General features: G+C 42.4%; 1 pseudogene; it reads right to left on the bottom strand.

Moving 5' to 3' along the window:
* Window positions 1-358: 358 nt before the first annotated feature.
* On the bottom strand, window positions 359-971 carry LOC115839959 (ADP-ribosylation factor-like protein 6-interacting protein 1 pseudogene; annotated as a pseudogene).
* Between the last annotated feature and the right edge of the window lie 17447 nt (window positions 972-18418).

Here is an 18418-nt window from a genome sequence, read left to right as displayed (position 1 = left end):
AGCTAAAGCAAAGATCAACTTGAACGGTTATCCCAAGCCACTGTTAACTGTACTAAAGGATGACGTTCACCACTGTATTATTTTAAAAATAAGAGTTCAATTAACCCTGGGTGAGAAAAACCAAGACAGGTGGTAATGATGAATGAGTTGTCCATATAAGGCCAGCTGATGAGAACATACCCATGAAGACACTGGGCATACAGCCTTACTTGGCAAGTCGGAATTTCTACTAACTAAGGGCAGAATGAGGGACAGCAAAGAGCTACTTCTGTAACGTTTTAGTATCCAGACAGCATAACAGACACTGTCCCCAAGGACCACGTATATGCCGTTAATCACACTGGATAAAGCAGATGCATTATTCATTTTTCTTTTCTTTTTGTTTGAGAAGCTTGTTTATCTCTCTTTTGGCCATTCCAATGTACTTCCAAATGATTCCATGTTGGTTTAGTCCAGGAAGCAAGAGTAAGAAAGTCACTCTCAGGTGTGTGAGAAAGAGGTTGTGGACTTGCTGTCCCACCCAAGCAACCACAGCAAGAGAAATGATCACGGTCATGAAGTACATTTTAGGCTTTTCTTCCTTTAGCGTAAAGAGGCGTTTCCAGCAGCCCACAGCTCTGCGTCGTTTTTACTAGATTGCTGCAGATTTCATGGGATCTCTGCTGTTGCTCAGTGGTCCATTTATTGGAGCCAAAAATTCTGGGCGCTAGAATGGGAACAAGGTAGTCAGCCAAGCACAGAAACATAACAAAACAGGAAACACCTGACAGAACGGATGGATCTAGATAGTAGATAGGCAGAAACTCCAAAGAAACCACACCCATGATGGCAGGTGGAAACCAGGCCTTTTCCCATCGGAGGACTTTATCTGCCATCAGCATCGCTTCTCCTCATCCTTGCAGCTGCTCTTCCAGACTTGCAGTCCCCGCGGCCGGCAGGTTGGTGCTGCGATTATCTCCTTCCTCCATCATTCCCGAGGTGCCCCCTCAGCGAGAGCAAGACACCCCCCAAACTGGCTTTCCTCAGAGCCCCTTGCGACAACCCTAGTGAGAGCAGGATTTTTAAAAATATTTATTTATTATTTATTTAGGCTGCACCAGGTCTTAGTTGTGGCATGCGGACTTCTTAGTTGCGGCATGCGGGCTCTTAGTTGTGGCATGCAGACTCTTAGTTGTGGCATGCATGCGGGATCTAGTTCCCCGACCAGGGATCGAACCCCCGCCACCTGCATTGGGAGCGCAGAGTCTTACCCACTGGACCACCAGGGAAGTCCCTCGATTAAGGATTTTAAGCAGGAGAGGGATGTGATCATATTTGCCCCGAGGAATGATGATTTTGGTGACAGGTAGTAGATCAAGGGGGATGAGAATGGAATTCACTTAGGAAGCTCCTCAGCGGGCAGCTGGAATTGATGATCGCCTGAAATAAGAGCAAGGATGAACGGTTGCATTTAGCTGCCGTTTCTTTTTGTTCTATAGGTCAGAGTAAATCGAGAAAAGCACAATGTGGAGATGGATATGAGATGTCAGACTGTCCCTTTTCTAATTCAATTTTTTGTCCAAGTACATATATCCTCTTTGTGATGTGAAATAGCATAAGGCATAGAATAAAAACCAATGTGCTCTGTACCACATCTCATTACCCCTGGTCTTGTTCTATCAAGGCTCCCATTTTCACTCCTGTAAATGCTTTCTTCTGGGATTTACCTCCATGATCTAAGTAATGTGTTACATCTGTTACAATTAACAGAAAAAAAACAATTGAACATGACTTAAATAATAACATTTATTCTCACATAAAAGAAATTCAGATTGGACAAGCTTCACACAGATGCTGTCTGCCTGCATCTCAACTGGCTCCTCTCATGATCATAAGATCGAGTCTTTGGTTCCAAGAGTCACATGGGAAAAAAATCCAGTGGAAAACGAAGAGAGACTGTTCTTACTGTGAGTCTTTGTTTTCTTTAGTTTATCAGCAAATAAATCTTTATCAGAAGCTCTCCAGCTCCCTTCGCCTCCCGCGCCGCCGCTGATTTGGCACACGTGCTGGATTACCCGTTGTTGACTTGGCCTTGTCACCACCCCTTCTAAGGTCTCCTTTGCTCTGAAGAGGAGAAGGCAGGAGCGACATTTGCTAGAATCCCCTTGAGCGTATGGTTCCAGACTAGAGCATGTGGACAGGAGGCACCCTTGAGTCAGAGCGACGGAGAGGCCATTATGCTCCGTCTGTTTTAGCCAGAACGGTGAGCGGATGTGATACTCGGAGAAACCTCAAGGTGAGTTGTGAGTGCTTCAAGTTGAGAAGGTCAGTTGTGATTTATCTGACCACTGCTCCCTTAGGCCTTTTTTCTGGGTAAACCACCAGTTCCCTGTATTAGAACCCTTTATATCTAGCCTGCAAAGAGTAGCTTCTAGTTTCCTGACTGAGAGATGACCCTTCCTAAACATATCATTGAAGCAGGGGAAATGAATTACAGCACTGGCATAGACAAATCAGGATTTGCCCCCAGAGATACATGGGAGGAGGATGGACATTTTAATACAATTTCTGTTCTACTAACAAAGAAAACTGGGATGGGGAAGGGGGTGTGATTCCAGCATGGAGCAAAATAGTAATACTGGGAAATTCGGCTCCTGGTAGTGGGGGATTAGCCTGGTTGGTTTCCCACAGATGACAATGATAAAATCTGGGTGAAGATATTAAAAATGAACTCTCTGAAGACTAATTGTCCAAATTCAAGAAAAAGGAGAGGAAGTATAGAAGAAAAATAAATAGATCCTCAGAGAGCTGTAGGACAATACCAAGCAGTCAAATCCATGTAACGAGAGTGCCAGATGGAGTAAAAGAGAAGAGGGAAGAAAAAATATTTCAAGAAATCATGGCTGAAAACCTCCAACTTTAGAAACACTAACTTATGGATCCAAGGAGATCAGTGAACCACAAGCAGAAGAAATACAAAGAAAACTACACTAGACCCATGACACACTGCTGAAATCTGAAGAGAAAGGAGCCAGGAGAAAATAAAACCTATACGTTACATAAAGAGAAACAATAATACAAATGATGGCAGACTTCTCATCGGAAACAATGGAGGCCAGAAGAACGTGATGCACACCCAGATTCCCTCAGTGAAAACCTTGTTGCCCCAGCTGCGAGGAGCGCTGTTAGCAGACAGCCTTCTGTTGTCAGCCTCTTTCAGGCTTTGCCTCAGCTGTAGAGAGCTGCCTCGCTCAAGGTCATGTCCCTTCCTGGAATGCCTTCAGCCAGTGACTGATCAATGCAGGAGTATAAAGAACTGACCATCTTGGTGAAATACAAGACAATCCAAAGAGCCATCCCTGCTCCAGATCTCCCCCAGAGGGTCAGCTGAGGCTGTTACAGGGCGTGCATCACAGCCCAACTTTTCCTTTTCGCTACTCTTGCTTCCTTCCCCTTTGCAAGCTTTTGATACCAAGGAAACTCCTTAGTAAACAAACTGCTGGATAAGCTCCATTTCAGAGTCTGTCTCCCAGGGAGCCCAACCCTTGACAGCAATTGAATAATGTCCTTAAGTACTGAAATAAATAAAACTGTTAACCCAGAATTTTATGTGTAGCAAAGTTATCTTTCAAAAAACGAAGGCAAATAAGGATATTTTCAGATTGGGACTTCCCTGGCGGTCCAGTGATTAAGACTCTGAACTTCTAATGCAGGGGGAGTGGGTTCGATCCCTGGTTGGGGAACTAAGATCCCACGTGCCACGCGGTGCAGCACAAAAAAAAAAAAAAAAGATATTTTCAGATAAAAGTTGAGACTATGTATCCCCAGCAGACTTGTATATTTAGTATTTCTTATGGCAGTACTAAAGGGAATTTTTCAGGTGGAAGGGGAATGACACCAGATGGTAACTTGGATTCAGTGGATGCAATAAAGACCACAGGAAATGGTAAGTATTTGGGTAAATATAAGGGTATGTACATATTTTCTTTTGTTTTCTTAACTTCTTGAAAAGTCATATGACTGCATACTGCAAATTATAACTGTGTTGTCTGCTACATTTTATGTAAAGTAGTACAATATAAACCCTAAGTAGATTGTGACAAGTTGAAGACGTATACTGAAATCTTTAGAGCAAGTACTAGAAATAATGTAAGCTATATAGCTAAAAAGCCATCAGAGAAATCAAAGTAGAATACTATAAAATGTTCAGATAACCCAAAAGAAGGCAGGAACAGAGGTACAGAGGAACAGAGAATGAATACGACAAATAGAAAACAAATAGCAGAAAGTATATTAATGATAGTGGGTATTATGTTTCTTATGGTCAGAAAAGGGAGTTTACAAATATAAGAGCAGGAAACTAGAATGAACCAGTAGTATTGGAATTCATGTGAATCAATGGCTTTCAATATACATAAGTAAACACATAAATACAGATGTAATATGTGTATGTATGTACATATATACCTGTATATATGTCCATGAATATATGTATATATGTGGATATATATATCCGTAGACACACGCACCCATATAATTTCTAGCTCTGATCACAGACAAGGCTCAAAAGCGTCAACATCCTAATGGCAATGAGCACATATAAAGGCCTAATCTTGACTTCTGAAAAACATTCTCAACCAAAAGAATCAAGGCTTTTTGACTACATGAATGATCTGAGGACTGGGGTAGGGAATGTACAAAATAAGCCTGGAACATTTTGTGCCAGAAAATAAGTAAATCTCCAAAGAATGGTGGTGATCCGTCAAAGGACAGAGAATCCAGCTTGGATGGGCTCCCACTGGCAAAATCTGGGACAGTATGACATCAAAATAAATAATAGTAATGAATTAGAAGCCATTGAATAAAACAAGAATCCATAAATCCACATTTGAAATAAATAAATATGTGAATGAGTTGAAAGTTAGACGAGGAACAGATATTTACATAGTCTGAAATTACCTACTCATAAAGCACTTATTAATTACAAAGGGAAAAAGTAACCTTACAGTGGAGAAGCGTGGCAGACATCATCTTAATCAGATGAGCAGAGATAGCATCTCTAGTAATGGGACAAATGGAAGTCAAAGCCACCTGACGGGATGCAATGAGAAAAACACACACAACATCACTTCTGCAATCCTCCTGTCAAGGATTCATTAGCTGAATCTAACTGAGGGACGTTCTACAGAATAACCATTCTGTAATCTTCAGAATTGTCAAGGTCACGAAAATCAAGGAAAGACTGAGGAACTGTTCCAGTCTGAAGGACACTCAAGAGATGTGACAAACAAATGCAATGTACGTATGTGAACGTTATTGGGACAATTGGTAAAATTTAAATGGGATAAAAGGATTAAATAGTAGTAATGTAATAATGCAAACTTGCTGATTTTGACGAAGGTGTGATTAAGCGGGAAGATATCCTTTTCTGTACAGAATACTGTTTGGGAGTAAAGAACATGATACTGGCAACTACTCTCAACTGGTTCAGGTGGGCTAATGTACTTTGTACTTTACCTGCAACTTTTCTTAAGTTGGAGATTGTTTCCAAAATAAGTAAATACGCACTTCTGAAAACAAAATAAAACCTGTGAGATACCATTCTAATGGCTAAAATATATTTTAAAAAAATTGATGACGGAAAATGTTGAGAGGAGGGTGTGAAGCAACCAGAGCCCTCAGAAATTGCTGAGAGTAAAATGTAAAATTATAAAATCACTTTGGAAAAGGTTTGATAATTTCTCTCCTAGGTATATACCCAAGAGAGACGAAACTGTATATCCACTCAAAGACTTGGATGAGAATATTTGTGGCAGCTCTCTTCATAATAGCCCAACTCTGGAGAAAAAAAAATCTATCTGTAGGAAGATGTATTAAAAATTATGATATACAGTGTAATACTGCTCAGTAATCAAAAGGAATGTACTACTTGTACATGCAGCATTGTGGGTGAATTTCACAGGCAGTATGCTGAGTGAACAAAGCTGGAATACATACGATTTGATTCCATTTATATGAGGTTTTAGAACAGACAAAACAGATCTATGGCGGAAAAAATCAGAACACTTATGTAGAAGGGCAAAAGACCTAAAATATCCAAAGCAGTCTTGAAAAAGAACAACACTGGAGGTGTTCCTCAATTGCCCAGTGATCATGGGCTGTCCTTTTGCATTTAAAAGTAAGGTATTTAACCGTATGACCCAGCAATCCAACTATTGGGCATATACCCTGAGAAAACCGTAATTCAAAAAGACACGTGCACCTCAGTGTTCACTGCAGTACTATTTACAATAGCCAGGGCATGGAAGCAACCTAAGTTTCCATCGACAGATGAACAGGGAACTAAAATCCCTCGTGCCATGTGGTGTGGCCAAAAAAAAAGACAAAAAAAGACTAAAACGTGATCCATGAAAGAAAAAATTGATAAGTTGGACTTCATTAAAATTTTTAAAACTTCTGCAAGGGACACCGTTCAGAGAAAGAAATGGCCACAAGTTGGAGAAAATCTTCGCAAAACACATATCTGTTAAAGGACTGATATTCACAAGATATAAAGAACTTTTAAAACTCAACCATAAGAAAACAATTCAATTTGTTTTAATGGGAAAAAGATCTGAACAGACACCTCACCAAAGAAGATATACAAGTGGCAAATAATTATATGAAAAGGTGCTCAACATCATACGTTATTAAGGAATCACAGATTAAAACAACAATAAAATATCACTACGTACCTATTAGAATGGCTAAAATCCAAAACACTGATACACCAGATGCTAGTGAGGGTGCAGAGCAACAGTAACTAATTCATTGTTGGTGAGAATACAGCCACTTTGGAAGACACTTTAGTAGTTTTTCTTATTTGTTTGTTTTTATAAACCCAAACATAATCTTACCATATGATCCAGCAGTCATGCTCCTTGGTATTTACCCAAATGAGTTGAAAACTTAATGTCCTTATGAAAACCTGCCCACAAATGTTTTCAGCAGCTTTATTCATAATTGTCAAAACCTGGAAGCTCTTCAGTCAGTGAATGGATAAACAGGCTGTGCTACATTCATACTATGGAATATTATTCAGTGATGAAAAGAAATGAGCTATTAAGCCAATGAAAAAACATAGAGGAAACTTAACTTCATATTGCTAAGTGAAAGAAGCCAATCAGAAAAATGCACCCTGTATGATTTCAACAGTATGACATTGTGGAAAAGGCAAAATTACGGAAACAATAATAAGACCAGTGGTTTCCAGGGGTTAGGGGAGGGAGAGAGGGATGAATCGGTGAAGCCCAAGGGATTTTTAGGGCAGTGAAATTATTGTGTATGATACTGTAATTGTGTATACACGTCATTATACATTTGTCAAAACCCGTAGAATGTACAACACAAAGTCTACCCAGAAGGTTAACTTTAGTTAGTCATAATGTATCAATATAGGCTCATCGATTGTAACGAACGTGCCATACTAATGCAAGATGCTGAGAGTAAGGAAAGCTTGGTTGGAGGATTAACGGGGTACATGGGAACTCTGCACTGTCTGCTCATTTTTCTGTAGCCTAAAACCGCTCTTAAAGAATAAATTCTATTAATTTAAAAACTAAAGAAAAATAGAAGAAATTTAAAAAGTCAATTCCATGAGGAAAGCATTGTAGTGAAATGTCTTTATCTTGACCAGGGTGGTGTTTACACACGTGTATACATGAATCAAATCTCATTTAATTGTACACTTAAAATCTATACATTTAGCTGCATGTAAATTTTATCTCAAAAATAAAAAATCAACTCTGTATTATCATCTGTGCTTAATTTGGCTACAGTCAACTAAATATATGATGCAATACGGGAAAGTTTAAAGGAACCAGGACTCAGCTGTGAAAAAGTGTTGCTGACCTTGAAGAGTCCCCGCCGTGTTCTCGAGCTTCATGAGTAGGTGGAGAATGGCTCTCAAACGCGTTCCTTCGTATGGCTGGTCTTTCAGGTTGACTAACATGCAGAGGGAAGAATCCTAGTTCCAGGTTTCATTCCTCTAACGGTGGCTTTTTTTGATGCCGCGTTGTATCTTTCCTTTACGAGCTGGTCAGAAGGACAGTGCCACCACAGGTGTGAGCCCACATGCGAAAGAGATCTTGGTAGAGAAGTATCGTTGGGAGCTCGTTCTTGAGGGAGTTGGGAGGACTGGACAGGCAGAGAGGTTTGAGATTCACAGCATCAGGGGTGGCCGCGAGTGAACGCTAGTGAATGGGAAAGAGGCAGAGCTGACCTGACTCGAGTGAAGGCTTGTGTTCAGGCGCCACGAGGACTAAGTTCTTAAACATAAGAATGAGAAATTTGGGTTTGGTCACACCATCTAGGAAGAGGTGGGAGAAGATACATTTGTCTTTATCTCTCTCCCAAGCCCAGGGGTTCAGCGACCCCGATTTGCTTCATGGCTGTGATGGTTATTTTTGTGTGTCAACTTGGCTAGGCTGCGGTACCCAGTTGTTTGGTCAAAAACCAGTTTAGATGTTGCTTTTTCAGTATGACCAACCATTTAAATCAGTAGACTTTGAGTAATGCGGATTACCCTCCATAACGGGGTTTGAGGATGGTCATCCAATCAGATGAAGGCCTTAAGAGAAAATGACTGAGGTTCCCCAAAGAGGGAGGAATTCTATCTCCAGGATTTCTTGGGACACAAGACTGCAGCATCACCTCTTCCCTGGGTCCAGCCTGCTGGCCCATGGCCCACCTGCAGAGTTTGGAGTTGCCGGTTCCCACAACTGCATGCGCCAATTCCTTAAAATCCCTTAAAATAAATTTCTCTCTCTCTCTCTCCATATATATATATATATATATGGCCTATTGGTTCTGTTTCTCTGGAGAACCCTGACTAATACAATGGCTAATAGTGCACTACCTGCTCCGAATTTCTCTTGCCTTCTTTCTGCCCTCAACCTAAATCAGCTTTCGGCTAATTCCTAATTTGTGGAGAAATAGATGATTTACACTAGAGTGTTGTTTATGTGAAACTGATAGGGCATTATATATCTTTTTAACCATATAATGTCTTCTAACCAAAGAGAAAAAGGAGCGCTGAGAGGCTGGTGGGCTGCTGCAGACATGTGCATTTTATTATACACACGTAGACGTGTGTTTTCCTTATTTTGTCTTTGGTGGAGGATCTTTCTGGATGTCAGTCTCTGCCACCTACAGATAGTGGGTGCCCGCACCCACAGGCTAAGTCTTCACAGTCTCTGAGTCATAGGTTTTCTCTGTCTATGGGTAATTGATTAAGAACCGGGGCCCACCAGTTCCAGGTGTCGTCTGCCGCTGTCAACCACACATCTAATGTAGTGACTCCCGGAAAACCTGATTGCTTACAAGCCTGCCTGCTGCTTGTAGGTACAGCCCTTCCTGTTGCTCCCCACGCAATCCTAGGTCATACTGCCGGGCTTCTGTCCTGCTCCTTGTTTGCACTCTAGTAATTGGTAGTTCTGGAACCATGACACAGACCTAGAGCTACTGGGCTCTGATGCCCTGTCTAGCTTTTGCTGGCTTCTGCGCCCAGTGTGGGTGACACTGCTCCATCCACTGGATCAACTTCCCGTGGACTCTGATTTCCGGTCCATCCTGACCACGTGCATTACCACTGCTCAGTAAGCATTAAGGCTAGGCCCTTCCTTACTGGATGAGCCCTCCTGGGTGGATCCAACTTGAACTGGACCCAAGAATTTTTTGCTCCAGAGACACTGTGACACGCATCTTGGGACCCGACACTGTTCCTGGCTTGGTGTATTCTAAATCTAGTCCCACTGGCTCCAGTTTATTTCCTGGGTCCTGCTGATTAGCCATTGGGGCCCCAATCTACTTCCAATTTGGTCTGTAAAGGTTATAATAGAATAGTCCAATTAGACCACGTGGTGGAGGGCAGGCAGGGAAGGATATCTTAAGTAAGAAAGTGACATGATGAAAGTAGCATTTTAGGATGATTAACCTCTTAGTGTTATGCAGAGTAGATCAGAAGCTGGGGACACTGGCTAGCACATGAATTCATTAATGGAGCTGTGTGGTGCTTAAGATCTGGCCTAGAGTGGTAGGAAATATAAAAAGTAATGAATCTAGGCCTTCCCTGGTGGCGCCGTGGTTGAGAGCCTGTCTGCTGATGCAGGGGACACGGGTTCGTGCCCCGGTCCGGGAAGATCCCACATGTCGCGGAGCGGCTGGGCCCGTGAGCCATGGCCGCTGAGCCTGCGCGTCCGGAGCCTGTGCTCCGCAACGGGAGACGCCACAACAGTGAGAGGCCCGCGTACCGCAAAAAAAGAAGTAATGAATCTAAAATATTTTATGCAAATAAAGTGCCATTTGCATAAAGATGTTCACTGCAGAATAATTTATAATAGCAAAAACTTGCAATGACCTAAATATCCAACAGCAGAGGAATGATTTAAATTAATTTTAGTTATAGCCCACTTAATGAAATATTATATAACTAGGTAAACTTATGAAGATTATTACTCTAGATGGAAAAGTGCATATGATATAATATTGTTTTAAGAAGATATGAAATAATATGCACAGAATTATTGCAAGTCTATAAATATGCATATAAAATATGTATATAATTGTATCGAATGGTAACAGTGATTGTGTAATAGAGTTGGAATTACATGTGATTTTATTTTCTCTATTTTCCAAATTTCTATAATATGGTTGTGTTTGTTTTAAAGATACTGTAATTCTTCCTATTTAGACTCTTTCTTTGATTTAAATGATTCTTTTGATTAATTTATTGCTGTCCCGATGTTTCCTAGGCCCTAGAATGAGCCTTGAGTGAGTATAAACATAGCCATTTTGAGAGTGTCATCAATTCACCATCAGAAGCAGGTTTGGCCCTTGATAAAAAGAAATAAAAACAAACAAGCAACAACAGCGAAAACATCTTTTTCTAGGCAGCCCAGCAAAGACTCACTGAAAACCTCCACATTGGATTTAGATGGATTCTAGCATAGCTGGGCTCCAGTGCCTTTCTGGAACACCAGGTGCCCATAATTTGTACTCACTTTCCCTTCCCTTTTGGCTGTGATGGGAACTAATGTTGAAATCAACAAGCCCTGACCGTCATCTGACTGACGTGGCCTTCAGCTGTGCTTTATTGTCCCCCAGTACTGTCCTCTACCTTGAGGCAGTGCTAACTTAGTTGGTAAGATCATGGACTTTGAAACAAGGCCAACCTGGGTTCAAGTTCTGGGTCCTCTGCTCAGAGCTATGTGACCAGGCGAGTCACTTGATCATGCCGTGTCTCTGTCTGCCCAGGTGGTGATGTTATTCACCTTATGGGATGGGAGGATGGTTGTAACAAGGCCAAGGAAGAGCTTCTGATAGAGCTGTCACTTACTGTCACCAAGTTATGCTGAGGGTAGAGGACCCCCAAGTGGATCCTCTACCCCCCATTTGGGGGAGGACAGGGCAGGACTGTGCTCAAGGACCCTATGTCTTGTGATTTAGTCTGAAACATTGTCTGCATTAATGACTCTCCTGGGACAGTTTGGAACTCACCATCTTCAGCACCCAGATATTCTTATGCAGCTGCAGGATTTATCGTGGACAACAATTTTCAGAGGAGCTTGGAAAGTGGCACTCTTTGTGCACCTTAATGACGGCAAAGATGAACAAGATAAGCGAGTAGTCCAGAAACAACGGCTCTCTGAACTCATGTCCCCTGAATACACCCTTTTGTGGTATTTATGGTTTTACTACCACCTCTTCCTGGTATCAGCCAGAACCTCTGTGAGCCCAGCTCCTGGTCAATTCTGTACAGGAGCTCAGACTGCTCAGAAACACCAGTAGGACTCCCTCAGCATTATAAGGGACACTACAATCCAAGGCCATGGTCAATAAGCAGCAGATAGCAAGGGGAATGATTCCGATGGGAGATCTCCTGGCTCTCCTTCCACCGTCCTCCCCGTCTGTACTTGCCGGGGAGTCTGTTACAAAGTTCGGAATTACAAAGTTCATAGCTCCGATTGCCTTCCGTTTTCAGTTCCCCCTGTACCTGCTAGTCCACACGTTTTAGCACCTGTCCTCTATTACACGCTCTAAAGACTCACCCCAGCAACCTTACCTGAGGCCCAGATAAATGATTAGTGAGGTTGATGTAGCCACAGCCTTCGAGACCTGTTCCAACGCTGGTCCCGTGGGAGGGGCACAGACTGAAGGATGGCCACGGGCTACTCACACACACCCAAGACAGCAGCTCCAACCTCCATCAAGAAAACCCAGATGGGCAGCTCTGGGCCTATCCTGCCTGGTAGGATGGACCTATTGGAGGAAATTAATCTGACCCTGTGTCCGTAAGCTGGCTAGCTACCCCTAGCACACGAGTCCAATCCTCACGAATGCCTGTGCTGATACATTGTGCACAGGCTGGGCCGATGAATGTTGATTTCATGATTGCACTCGGCTTCATGAACATATTTCTGATCCCTCTGGCTCTTGATCCCTTGCCCCTCCTCCTATTTATGGCTTTATACTTGTCCCTCCAATCTCATGCTTGATGCTGTCCTTTCAGCATGGACTTTCGATTTCTCTTCACAACAGTAACGTGCATTTACCCCTAAGATTACCTCTGCTTCCACTTCTCTGGGTCAGCACTTCTGCCTGGTTCAGCCCAGCCCCCATAATTCCTGGCATTACTTCCTTATTCCCCCTGTTGATAGGAATCACATATAAGAATAACGTATCTGTCTACCGTCTAAGGACTATAGCTTCATAACAATTTTCACCTCTTATGCCACCAAGTCCCAATGTGGTAACACTGAGGAAGAAGGTCTATAACGAGCCGAGTGAGAAAGCATCTAAGGGCTATAAGACTGACAGGGTACAGCAGAAAGAGGTGTGGAGTGCTGTTCACACTCGAAGGTGTAAATAGTCCATTCATTAACTGGCTCACGGACTCTGATCTCTGCACTTCGTTACCTATGTTTCCTCTCTATCTGTCCCTGACTCTAACCTATCTCCTCTTGGCTGGATCCATGAACTTGCTGGCTATTCTTCTTGGCTTACCTCTTCCACTTGGCGTTTCAACAATGGCCCATACCCTCACCCACTGCTTGTCCCCCACCTTGCCTATCCAGTATGCATGAATGGGTGATCTGGTCTTCCCCACTGCTACCCTTTCTTTTGTTTCAAGGTCGAGCTCTCATGGAATGCCTCGCCAACACTGGCCAGAAGTGATGCTCCGGAACAGCCCAGCTCTGTCCCTCAGGCAACTAAGACTTTTGAATAGGGCTAATACCCCTTGTGGGGAACTTAGAAGAAAGGCGGTTAAGTGGTAGGGAGAGGGAATGAGGCAAAGAGTCAGCAGGAAGTGGAAAAAGGTGAAACTGTAAGGGAAGAACCATGGAGGGAGAGGAAGAATTGTAAAGCCATTCTGGTGATTTTGGGGTGGGGGGAAACATTTGGAAGAATGAGTATGAATGGTGAATGGAATTCTATGAAAACGAAATTAAGTGTGTGGATGTGAAAGCTGAAAATAGGAAAAGAAAATAGGTGTATTAGTCAGAGGGGAGGTGCAAGGCGGGAGTGAAAGCTGGGGAGATGGGATACAGGGCCATTCTACGGTGAAATTATAAGGTGGGCAACTAAAACAATTAGTGAATTTCTGCCATTAAAGGGCACTGTCATAGTTCTTGTCTTCAAGAAAGGTATATTCTAAAAGTTGGCTTAAATACGTACACAAATATCTATACAGTAAGGTGAACTATTAACCTCAACAAGTATAAGTAAAGGGTGATGGGGATACAAAAAAAGGGTGATGGGGATGCCATGACAGTCAACACTCAGTGCTGTGCCTTGTGTGCAGGTCGTGCTCAACAAAACCATGTCAGGTGAGAAGTTGACATCAGAAAGTGTATTGTTGCACGTGTGTGATTTTTACATTGCGTCACTGACACTTAATTCACTACTAGTGATTCTCAACATTGGATCACATTAGAATCACCTGGGAAGCTTTTAGAATGACAAATGTCCAGACTCCGCACTCAGAGATTCTGATGTAACTGGTCTGGGATAAGGCCTGAGCATGAGTATTTTTCAAAAGCTCCCAGATGATTCTACTGAGCAGCCAGGGTTGAGAAACCTCTGGTCTAAAAGTATGTTTTTCCTTTTGAAAGGCTAAGGGTCTTAGAATCAAGGGGAGAAATGCAAATTTGGGAAGTAGGAAGTACAAATTATAGATCTAGCACTAGTGCCCATTAATAAATCTTGGATAATTTCCTTTCTTCAATACAATAAAAAATGGTATATAACCTCAGAGTAACATATTAAGTTCTGTCTCTTAGCTCTCTTAGGAATTCTGAGACCTAAATTCATGAATTCTTCAGTAGGAAATTACTATATAAATATATTTATTGCTAAAAATCTTTATCAATCAAAAGAAAATAATTTCTAATTTTAAAAAATTGAGGTGTAATTGACATATTAGTTTTGGAGTAGTATGTTATTTTTGATAACAAAACCTATTATGAGTAGGGTCTACTCATAATAATAAATTTATGCATTTTCACATATAAAATTTCATTTGTTTCTTTTTTTTAAAGCAGATTTATCACAATTTATTGTAAGTCTAGAAACTTTATATATATATATATATATATTTTTTGGCTGCATTGGGTCTTCGTTGCTGCGTGTGGACTCTCTCTAGCTGTGGAGAGTGGAGGTTACCCTTCCTTGCTATGCACGGGCTTCTCATTGCGGTGGCTTCTTTTGTTGAGGAGCACGGGCTCTAAGCACGCGGGCTTCAGTAGTTGCAGCACGTGGGTTCAGTAGTTGCGGCACACCAGCTCTAGAGCACAGGCTCAGTAATTGTGGCACACGGGCTTAGTTGCTCTGCAGCATGTGGGATCTTCCTGGACCAGGGATCAAACCCGTGTCCCCTGCATTGACAGGCAGATTCTTAACCACTGCACCACCAGGGAAGTTCAAAATTTCATTTGTTTCTCTCAAAAATCTGTGCCAGTGTAGTATTGTCTTCATTTTGCAAATGACTGTCTTACAATCACAGCTCCTTAAGTGACAAAGCCACTTTCTATTTCTCTTTTTTTCAGCCTTTTGGGTTTTTCTATATCATTGTTGGCATGCTAACAGCAGGGACGTCCTGTGATGAGTCAATAGTATTGGTTTTAATATAAAGAGTAAAAACTCTGGCTGTATTTTCAACTAATTGCTTAACTGGCAGGATGATGGAACAGAAATAAAATATATTGAGGAGGGTAAGTTAGACTTATGAGGACCTGGCATTTGCTACAGGCAATTTCTAAGCAGATTAAAAAGGCGTAAAGAACAGTAACAAAATACAATAAACTATTCAGCTCCTAGCATCATAACTGCTAAGTATGTTTGTTGAAAGAATGAGTGAATGAATAAATTGGATGTATTTTTAAATATTTATGGAAATGACTATGATGATACATAAAACTATTGAATACTTACCATATGGCAGGCACTGTTTTTAGTCCTCACATATGTTTTTTTTTTTTTTTTTTTTTTTTTTTGCGGTACGCGGGCCTTTCACTGTTGTGGCCTCTCCCGTTGCGAAGCAACAGGCTCCGGACGCACAGGCTCAGAGGACATGGCTCACGGGCGCAGCCGCTCCGCGGCATCACATATGTTTTTTATATGTCTTTTTTCAAAATTAATTAATTTATTAATTTTTGGCTGCATTGGGTCTTTGTTGCTGTGCGTGGGCTTTCTCTAGTTGCGGTGAGCGGGGACTACCCTTCGTTGCAGTGCTCGGGCTTCTCATTGCGGTGGCTTCTCTTGTTGCAGAGCACGGGCTCTAGGCGCACGGACTTCAGTAGTTGTGGCACGTGGGCTCAGTAGTTGTGACTTGCAGGCTCTAGAGCTCAGGCTCAGTAGTTGTGGCGCACGGGCTTAGTTGCTCTGTGTCATGTGGGGTCTTCCCAGACCAGGGCTCGAACCCGTGTCCCCTGCATTGGCAGGTGGATTCTTAACCACTGCACCACCAGGGAAGTCCCTTTATATGTCTTTTTAATCAATGTACTCATTCTTTTAGGTTGGTACTATTATTACCCCTCATTTTACAGTTGAAGAAACTGACGTTCAGAAAATAAGTCATTATAGTGGAGAGGTCCTGTCCTCTAGTCCACAAGTAGCACTGTGGCCTGTTCCTTAGTCACCTAATTTCATAGTGCAGTTGGCCAACCATGCTCTAACTCCAGCAAGCCAGGCCCAAACCCATCTATGTGTCTTCTCTGTGGCGCCATCTGCCGGAGATGGAGCCTGCTCTTGTTACCTTTCCCTAGCACTGTCTCTTCCAGCAATTTCTCTTACTGACTTCTTCCTTTTTTTTTTTTTTTTTTTTCGGTACGCGGGCCTCTCGCTGTTGTGGCCTCTTCCCTTTGCGGAGCACAGCCTCCGGACCCGCAGGCTCAGTGGCCATGGCTCACGGGCCTAGCCGTTCCGCGGCACGTGGGATCTTCCCGGACCGGGGCACGAACCCGTGTCCCCTGCATCGGCAGGCGGACTCTCAACCACTGTGCCACCAGGGAAGCCCTCTTAGTGGCTTCTTGCTACAGAGTCTGTTGGCACGACTTGCCAGGGTACCTCCTCAGCTTTAACCAGGGACAGGAATAGGTGGGGACAGGGCTGTTAATTTCAAACATAACAGGGAGACTCTGGCCCAGGGCAAGGGTTCCAGTCCTCTAGATTCAGACTTTGCTCCCATCTCTGCTGTCTTACCCCTGTAAGCCACAGCAATAGCCTGTGTATCCTCTGTCCAGCCATCCTGCAGTTTATTGACTCCGGGGATGCCGTCAGTTCTAAGGTGTACCATGTATCGCTAAGGAAAAGAAAAACATAGCCAATGACAATTGCATGATGTCATCAACCGAAAGATGCATCCCCGTGTCAGAGAAGTTAAAATGTGGAAAAAAAAAAAAGAGCATCTCAAGATGGATGAAATAGAGCATATAATTGTGTTTTGATAGATTTTTCTAACACTTGGGGGCTGTTCATGCCAGCTTTCTCATGATCATTGCTACTGCCAACTTGCAATGTTTTGTCCCTCCTTTTGGGTGCTATGAACTGTAGCAGCTGCGGTCACAAATGGTGCCCTCCCCCCGAAACTAGTGGAGTGTGTATATTTTGGGTGTGGTGGTTAGCACGAAGAAGAGAGTGGTAGGGGTGATAAGGAACGGATGCAGTTGGAGGACTATGGAATATATGAGATGATAGGAAGTTTAGGGAGTGTCTAGAAGTGTCTTTTTTTTTTTTTGTAACCACTTCATGATATATTGAACCACTTCGTAATATAGAAATAGTTCCATTCCCTGCCCCCCCCAAAAGCTCCTTCCTGCCCCTTTGGAGTCAATTGCTAGCCCAACCTCTGCTTCTGGCAATCACTAATCTGCCTTCGATCACTATAGTTTTAATTTTTAAAGAATTCATAAAAATGGAATCATACAGTATATGGTATTTTGTGTTTGGAATATTTCACTTAGCACAATGTTTTTTTTTGTGTGTGTGTGGTATGCGGGCCTCTCCCGTTGTGGCCTCTCCCGTTGTGGACCACAGGCTCCAGATGCACAGGCTCAGTGGCCATGGCTCACGGGCCCAGCCACTCCGCGGCATGTGGGATCTTCCCGGACCGGGGCACAAACCCGTGTCCCCTGCATCGGCAGGCGCATTCTCAACAACCGCGCCACCAGGGAAGCCCTAGCACAATGTTTTGAGACTTTTTCGTGTTGTTGCATGTCTCAGCTGTTCATTCTTTTTTATTGCAGAATAGTTATTATTCCTTTGAAAAGGTTATACCACAATTTGTTTATTCATTTATTAGTTGATATACATTCGGGTTGTTTATCCAAGCCAATGGGGAACCATTCAATATGATATTAGCTGTAGGTTTTCTGTAAATGCTCTTTCCTAGTTTGTTGTCTTGCTGTGGATGTTGGATTTTGTCAAATGTTTTTTCTCTGTCAATTAAGGTAGCCATATGCCTTTTCTTCTTTAGCCTAATATGGTAGACTGCATTCATTGATTTTTAGATGTTGAAGGATCCTTGCATTCCACTTTATTATGGTATATAATTCTTTTTATACGTTGTTGGATTCAATTTGCTAAATATTTTGCTAAATATTAAGGAATTTTGTGTCTAAGTTCATAAGAGGTATTGGTTAGTAGTTTTCTTTTTCTGTATTGTCTTTGTCTGGTTTTGGTATCAGGGGAACGCTGGCCTCATAAAATAAGTTGGGAAGTATTCCCTCCTTTTCCATTTTCTGGAAGCAATTGTCCAAAAGATGTGTTAATGCTACTTTAAATATTTGGTAATTTCTTCAATGACTCTATCAGGGCCTGGACAGTTCTGTTTCCATCCCACAAATTTTTATACCCTGCGTTTTCATTTTCATTCAGTTCAAAATACTTTCTAATTTCCCTTGTG

Source organism: Globicephala melas, chromosome 2 (assembly GCF_963455315.2).
Source record: "Globicephala melas chromosome 2, mGloMel1.2, whole genome shotgun sequence".
NCBI lineage: Eukaryota > Metazoa > Chordata > Mammalia > Artiodactyla > Delphinidae > Globicephala > Globicephala melas.
The sequence above is the reverse complement of the archived record's forward strand: the minus strand, read 5'-3'. Positions and strand labels throughout refer to the sequence as shown.